The sequence below is a fragment of the Aquarana catesbeiana genome, linkage group LG01, assembly GCF_042186555.1.
Source record: "Aquarana catesbeiana isolate 2022-GZ linkage group LG01, ASM4218655v1, whole genome shotgun sequence".
In the NCBI taxonomy this organism is placed as follows: Eukaryota; Metazoa; Chordata; class Amphibia; order Anura; family Ranidae; genus Aquarana; species Aquarana catesbeiana.
Genome location: NC_133324.1, coordinates 895,695,997 through 895,704,794, shown reverse-complemented (window position 1 = coordinate 895,704,794; position 8,798 = coordinate 895,695,997).

Here is an 8,798-nt window from a genome sequence, read left to right as displayed (position 1 = left end):
TATTAATATCTGTCCCCCTACCGGGCATAAATCCCGATTGGTCCGGATGTACCAGTGCTGTAATAACTGTGTTTAGACGATTGGCCAAAATTTTTGCAAATAGCTTTGTATCCGCGTTCAACAATACGAAAAGATGAACATAGATCAAGGTCCTTTCCCGACTTTGGGATCACCACTATAACCGCTTCACTCAGTCAGGAAGCAAAGCACTCCTGCAAACAAGGAATGGAAGGAAGTTCCTCATGAAAGACAAAAACAGAACATTCCATAGCTCAACTCACCAACCAGTCTGCCAACTGACCAAATTAGCCTGTCCAACAGTCTGCGTTAAAAACAGGGGTTTAGTTAGCACGCATTTGCAAACGCATGCATAAGCTGCAAGGCCTCTTCACGGCACCCTGTGTATGCTTGCAGTCCTAACGCTACTGAATTTATAAGCGTCTCCACAATGGAAGCACATGCATTAAATGGATAGATGAAGGGCAGGTGGGCCTGGAGGCAGCCCAATCCCCCTAAAGGAACAGGAGCACACTGGACACCCAGCAAGAGCACAATGGCAGCAAAGTTGTACAGTGTGTCCCCAGGCCATATTTACACCACTAACAGATGGCCCCTGCCCCCACCTATAACTGGACTTCACAGCAAGGAGCACATGGAAGGGCTTTCACATGAAAGACAAAAACAGAACATTCAATAGCTCAACTCACCAACCAGTCTGCCAATTGACCAAATTAACCTGTCCAACAGTCTGTGTTAAAACAGGGGTTTAGTTAGCACGCATTTGCAAACGCATACATAAGCTGCAAGGCCTTTTCACGGCACCCTGTGTATGCTTGCAGTCCTAACGCTACTGAATTTTTAAGCGTCTCCACAATGGAAGCACATGCATTAAATGGATAGATGAAGGGCAGGTGGGCCTGGAGGCAGCCCAATCCCCTTAAAGGAACAGGAGCACACTGGACACCCAGCAAGAACAGATTTATTTGTTAAGGAAGTTCCTCAGCATAGTTTTTGTAAAATTCTACAGGAAGCCTGTCAGGTCCAGGAGTCTTACCCGACTGAAGAGTGCCCAACGCCCTTTGCACCTCCTCCAGGGCAATAGGAGAGTCTAACTTGTCACGATAGGTAGAGGCTAAGGACGGGAAGATCTATCTCAGCCAAGTATAGCTGGAGATTGTCAGCATCATAGGTCATCCAAGAGCCAACCAGGCCAAAAGCTTCCTGTTTCTCTCACCCTGCTCGAAAATTCTTTTTTTTTACCGATGTAAGAGTCTCCTTTTGGTCAGGGAAGTGTGAAGCAATTTTGCCTCTCTACTAAGGGACTGTCATTTCTGATAGTCTTGTGGGTTTCTGCTCGGTAGCGGCGGCTTCCACCCGACCAATTTGCTTTCCTCTACAGGTCCGACTAATAAGTGAGTTATACTGTACGGTGCAGAGGCCTTAAAAGCGTCCCACACGGTGGGGGTCAGATGCAGATCCTGGATTAGTGGTCCAAAAATCAGCAAGATGCACCCTAAACACAGAGTCAGTGGCAGTATCAGTGATCCAAAACCTTGGGAGTCTCCACAGGCCAACTGGGGAATGCTCCGTCACTCAAAGTTGTAACAATAGGGGAGCGTGATCGGATATCCCCCATGGCAGTATGGAGACCTCCCCAACCCTAGGCAGGGCAGGACAACCCCCCATCTCCCCCCCCCCCCGCTCCCGCAAAGACCACATCTAGAAAACATTTTGGTGAGAGGCCGAGTGACAGGTGTAAGCACGAATACTGGAGTACTCCACCTCCAAACATCATTTCTGCCCACATCGATAGATCATTAATAGATTGGCCCCCTGAGGACGGCCTATCCATACCGGGGTAATGGACCAAATTAAAATTACCCATAATAAGTCTGTGACATATTCAGCCACCAACCTGTGCAATAACCTGAGACTGGAGGAGGCAGATAGATGCCCACTAAAGTGGTCTCAAAATACTCAATTTGTGCATACATAATGACATATAGTCCATCCGGGTCCAAGACAAGGAGCAGTAATTTGAATGGTAGGGACTTCCTGACTAAGATACTCACTCCTGGGGCAAAGTTGGAATATTTTGAATGATTACGGTAGACAACCCATGGCTTTTTAAGGCTCAGAGTTTTACCGCCAAGGAGATGTGTCTCCTGGAGGATACGTGGAGTGTAGGCTAATAACTACGGGTTAGGGATTTGCCTTTGTTCCTCTGCAAAGCCATGCACCAGTAGCTCAGTGATGACACAGTGATTATACGAAAACAAAGTTAAGTGCTTTTTTTCCAAGCCAATTTTGCCCAAGCAGTCCATATCGGTGGTATGACAATAGCCCTCCAAGTTGCCATGAATGATGAATTGAATTATATAGAAAATTACAGCAGCTGCAGACTGAAATGTAAAGATAATTTAAAATAACATGAAATTACAATATGGCTCGTGTAGCAATTATATACGCTGTATTATTTTTATTAGCTATATTTTTTTTCCTTATAAAATTAGAGTACAACTTCAAGTTGGAAATTGTAAGGTGTGCTGTCACCATAGCTATCAGCTATTTAGGAGGTTCATCCCCTCACACAGTTCTGAGGTCTTTTGGCTGATTTTTGACATGCAAGACTACCTAGTCCACCACAGGAGGGCGCCAAATACACAACATTAAATATGAGACATCCTTTTCCCTGCACTGGCTGATTATAATACTTGTGTATTATGGTGGCCATACACAGAGCAATTGTATGCAGGATTCTATTGTCAATCAATTTTCTTTGATTGTAAGATTTAGGCAGCAATTAAAATTGTTCAATAAGATCAGACCATATATTTGAAATCAAAAACAATTTTGGAATATTATAATAAAGGAGAAATATAGCCAAACCTCTTTTGGCCAGACTTCTCATGTGGGTCACTTAGTCCTGTGACCCCCATATTCAGCTGACAGAGGGCTAAAGTCTGCTGTCAGTTGATGTTGTAGAGTTGGCCCAGTCTTTGCAGGAAACCCAACAATAATGTTGGGATTTGCCCAGATGCCCAACAAGCAGCTGGCTCAGTCTCTCAGCACACTAATGGCACGTACACACAAGCAGATTTTCCGTTGGAAAAAACTTGGAATTCCGCACAAGCTTGCCTTGCATACACACGGTCACACAAAAGTTCTCTGAACTTTTGATCGTCAAGAACGCGGTAACGTACAACACTACGACAAGCTGAGAAAATGAAGTTCAATGCTTCCGAGTATGAGTCGAATTGTTTCCGAGCATGCGTAAGAATTTTGCGCGTCTGAATTTGTAGACGATCACATTTTCGGATAGGAACTTTTTCCAACCGAAAAATTAAGAACCTGCTCTCAATCTTTTGCTGGCGGGAATTCCGCCAGCAAAAGTCCGATGGAGCATACACACACAGTCGCATTTTCCGACCAAAAGCTCTCATCGGTCTTTTGCTGACCGAATTTCCGATCATGTGTACGCGGCATTAAAACCACAGCCCAGTGCTCCAGTGAGTGCTGGAAGAGCAGAGAGCCGCTGACTGACAGTCACTGCTCTCTGTTAAGTGAAGACCGAGAACTGAGTGGTCTTGGAGCCGATGGGGGGGCTAATGCTGCATCCACATAGGTGAGCACCCTGTTTTCCCGAAAATAAGACCTAGCGTGATTGTCGGTGATGGCTGCAATATAAGCCCTACCCCCCAAATAAGCCCTAGTTAAAGTCCTTATAGGTCTTATTTTCAGGGTAGGGCTTATTTTCGGGGAAACAGGGTAGGGCTTATTTGGGGGGTAAGGCTTATATTGCAGCCATCACCGACAATCACGCTAGGTCTTATTTTCGGGGAAACGGTATGTATGCTTTGCTTGTTCGTGGTGGTTTTTTTTTGTTTTTTTTAATCCCACACTTCTCTTTTAAGAGCCAACTGACCCATTCCAATCCTATGTGATATATTGTAATCCACCAGAAAAAACAAAGACACTATATAATTTTGTAAATGTACCCTAGTACTTTAATTTTGGTACAAATTAACTAAAACCTATTAGTACCAATGGCTCCCACTGCTCTTAGCCTGTCCTGTGACATCGGGAGAAGACAGAGCTGCTGCAGACACAAACACTGGATTAAGTGAGGACTGTAGGTAAGTATAACAAGGGAGGAAGGGTGGGGTTGATACTGATGTCTAAAATATGTTTTATCTTTAACCACTTGCCCTCCAGAAGGTTTTTATCCCTTCATGACCAGGGCTTTTTTTTGCTATTCCGCACTGCGCTATTTTAACTGGCAATTGCGCCATCATGCAAAGCTGTACACAAACGAACTTGATACCTTTTTTCCACACAAATAGTGCTTGATTTTGTTGGCATTTGATCACCACTGCATTTTTTTTACTATATATAAAAAAAATAAAATCTCAACATTACTTTGTTATACAACATATCCAATAAAAAAAAATGACTTTAGGCCAAAATGTATTATTTTACATGTCTTTGGGGGGAAAAAAAAAATTCCAATAAGTGTATTTTAACTGGTTAGTGTGAAAGTTATAGCATCTAAAAATTATGGTATATAGGGAATTTACATAGCTATATATGTTATACTGGTAATGGCGGTGATCAGGAACTTCTAGTGGGACTGTGATAGGGCGGCGGGCAATCTGATGCTTACACACTGGCTGGGAGGGCCACTGACGTCGTTAGCGACACTAATTCAGTGATAATACTGTAGTAATGACACTGGCTGGAAAGGGGTTAACGTCAAGGGACAAAGGGTTAACCAAGTGCCTAACAATGTGTAATACAGGGGTCTCAAACTGATGTCCCTCCAGCTGTTGCGAAACTACAAGTCCCATCATGCCTCTGCATGTGGGAGTCATGCTTGTACCTGTCAGCCTTGCAATGCCTCATGGGACTTGTAGTTTTGCAACAGCTGGACACTGCCAATTTGAGACCCCCTGGTGTAATGGGTGCTGCTTTTACTCACATCTGGCTGTTTTTTCTCCCTGCTTTTTAGGGAGAACAAACAGCCAGAGCGCTGTTCACTGCAGAGTTCTGTGTGCTTGTAAACATAGAATCGATAATCTGTTTGCTCTGTCTTATTCATTTTGACAACAATAAAGCACCTTTATTTTGTTAAAACATAGAACCGATAAGCAGGTTTAAACCAAAATCAGCTTCCAAACTTGTGCTGTGTCCAATCACAGCACAGGTCAGCAAGGAGTGCACTCTAAAATCGGAAGCCAGGTGAGGACATACAGGTAGAATGTCCGGCCTGCATGTTCCGCCTGTCTGCAGTATATCTGTGTGTGGGTAAGCGGCAAGTGGTTAACATGATAGGTAGCCAAAACAGAATAGGAGAGATGCCATTACAAAGCCATCTGCAAGACCTTTTGTCCAAAAACGGCATCTACAGAGGCGAAAGTCTACCTGCCTTACAAACTGGAACAGAAGCATGACACCGAGTCATGCAGGAAGTACAGACTCCTGGTGGAATGGGCTTTGACCAGGAAAAGAGGAACCTTGATACCTTAGGCCTGAAAAATTAGCTGCAAATCCACCTTGAAATAGTGGATCGAAAAAGCAGTCTAACTCTTGCTGGAACCCTGATGATAACAGACAGATCCAACCTTCATCCGTCATGGCGGGTAATGTTGTGCCAACCTTCAGGGATCTGGGTTCCTACTCACAGGATCCTCTTCCCTGGAAGACTCTGCCAGATAAACTTTACGTGCAACTTAATTTTTGTGCATCAAAGCGCTGGATCCCAGAGCCCAGTCCTCAAAGAGAGACATTACAGGCAAAAACCTTGTTTATTCTTTCACGAGGCCCAGGGACCATCCATCTTAGGCGTATTGGCCCGAGTCATGGATCCAGTTGTATAGCTCCTAGGCCCCCGCAGAGACCATCAAACAGAGCTTTCTTCTTAGCACATCTTTAACGTGACCAACCACCTTAGACACTGGCAAAAAAAACTGAGGTACTCTCCATATGGGAGGGGTGATTATAGGGGAGGAACCTGTCTGGTAATTAGGGTTGCCAGTATCCAATCATCTGATGGTGACTATCTAACCCACTAAGTAATTATCAAAGGCTCTGTGTCCCGTGATGTATGAACAAGAAATGCTGTTTCAGCATTTGCACTTTCAAGTGCACCTGCTGTGCAAAGTGGATTTGCCTTTAGTAAATAACCCCCAATGTCCTGATTGAGATGGAACGAAGAAACTACCATAGGTTATAAAAAAAAAAAAAAATAATGAAGGCATTGATACCACCTTGTCTTTGTAAAGAACCAGGAAAGGTTCCCTTGCAGGAAACTAGTACCCTGAAAGGGTAACAAAAAAACTTGAGTGTAAAAAGCAACAAGGTAATCGCTCCTAGAGGCTGTAAAAGCAAAGTCTGCGAAACTGACAGGACCCCTAAAGTCTCATACACACGGTACGATTGTTGGCCAACTGAGCGTATGATTTTTGTCAAAAGGGAGTGTGCCAGGATCTTGTCTTGCATACTAACGTTACACAAATTGTCGTGCCACAAACACAAACGTAGTGACATACTACAAAGAATTTCAGCTCTTGAGCGCCACCCTTTGGGCCCCTTCTGCTAATGTTGTGTTTGGTGAGCATTGATTCCGAGCATGCGTGTTTGTACTTTCGACTTTTGTGTGCCGGATTTGTGTACTCGCCATATGAAAATCAGAGGTGGAGCCGTTGTCCGCCGAAAAGTTACTAGCCTGTCATCCAACATTTGTTGGCCGAAAATTGGAAAACAATTGTCTAAAGGAGCGTACTAACAGTAATAATTTAGGACAACAGTTTGTCAACAGACAATCCCCTTCCAACAATCGAACTGTGTGTACAAGGCTTTAGAAACAAAGGGGGACACACAAGCAGGTCAATCCATGTGACACCCCACACAAAGATGCGATGCAATAGGTTTCTGAAACAGAATTGTCAAGGTTAAGAAATGCCCTTTGATGGTACTTACAGCCAGAGACATCTCTACAACAGACTGGAGAAATGCCAGATTGTGATCAATTACATACTGTTGAGATGAAATTTACAAGCCTTCTACGGACAATGGTAAACTTTCCCAGAGAAGGGGAGTAATAACAGAAACATCCCTATCCTGGGATTCCCTCCACCTTTATCATGCACAACAGGCAAGAAAGGAGTTGCAGTGCAGGGAAGACATACGTAGATCAGGAAAAACTGATCTCACCGAATCACCTGGGCATCCTCTGCCAACGTCCATTTCCTAGTCCAGGACACAAATCTGTCCAGTGTTGTGTTGAATCTGGATACCAAGAAATCCACAACTGGCATTCCCAACTACAGGCTAATCTCTGCAAAACTATCAACAATCTTTTGACACTTGTTCCTAACTGACAAGATAATGAGTTGAAGAGCTCTGAAATGAAACTGTGCATATCGGACAGCACTTTCAATTTGTATGCAATCAGGCAGGGCCTTGCACTACATGGTTAAAAGGTAAATCTAAAGGAAATTGCATAAGAAAATTGTGTATGGCCAGCTTAAAAGCGGAGTTCATCACCTGCAAACAAAACAATGTCAGCAGCTACAAAAAAAAAAAAAAAAAAAACTAGCTGCTCACCTGTCCCACGATCCAGCCTTGTGCTCACCCCAGTCGGTTTCACCAGCTGTCTTCATGCATGTTGCATGATCACCCAGCTGTTACAGCTTGTGGCTTCACAGCCGGGTACCCACTGCGCAGGTTGCGCTGCACATGGTGGATGCAGTCTTCTGGGACCTGTCAGTGTCCCAGAAGACTGCAGGAGGGAGAAGAACTTCAGTTTCCGAGCACCAAAAGAACGAAAATTTGGAAAAAAAAAAAATCCAATAAACTCAATTTTAGTCATACATTTAGGCCAAAACATATTCAGCCACATCTCCGCTTAAAAAAAAAAAGTCAATTAGCGTATATTTAATAGTTTGCGCAAAAGTTATAGCGCTTAAACTAGGGTACATTTTCTGAATTTAATGCAGCTTTTAGTTTATGACTGCCCATCTCATTTCTTGAGGTGCTAAAATGGCAGGGCAGTACAAACCGATTTCACTTCCTCACTACCTATGACAGTTTCAGAGGCCATGAAATGTCAAGATAGCACAACCAACTCTCTCCCCCCCCCCCCCCCCAAGACCCCTTTTTGGAAAAGACACTTCAAGCTGAGAGGCATGTTGAGTCCATGGAATATTTTATATTTTGCCATAAGTTCCGGGGGGGGGGGGAATATATATATTATATACACACATACATACAGTATATATTTATTATACACACATGAAATGACCAGATAGCACAAATCCCCACCCCCACCCCCCAAATGACCCCATTTTGGAAAGTAGACACCCCAAGGTATTTGCTGAGAGGCATGGTGAGTATTTTGCAGATCTCACTTTATCACAAAGTTTTGAAAATTAAAAAAAAAAAAAAAAAAATGCTCTTCATTTTCAAAAACAAATGAGCTGCAAAATGATCACCATGCCTCTTAGCAAATACCTTGGAGTGTCTACTTTCCAAAAATCGGGTCATGGGGGGGGGATGGCTATCTGCACATTTCAGAGCCTCCATAACTGAAGTGGTTTACAAGGGGCCAAATTTTGTAGAGCCGATTGTATTCAGGGTCACTCAGGAGGATGACAGAGTTCATTGTCATTGAAATGCATGAACCGCAAGATCTGCTCGTATCGTGCCCTGGTCATGGAGGCAGAGAACACGGGCATATGGTGAATTGGGTCAGTGGACCAATATGATTGCAACTCTTTTTTTTAACTATGCCCATGAGA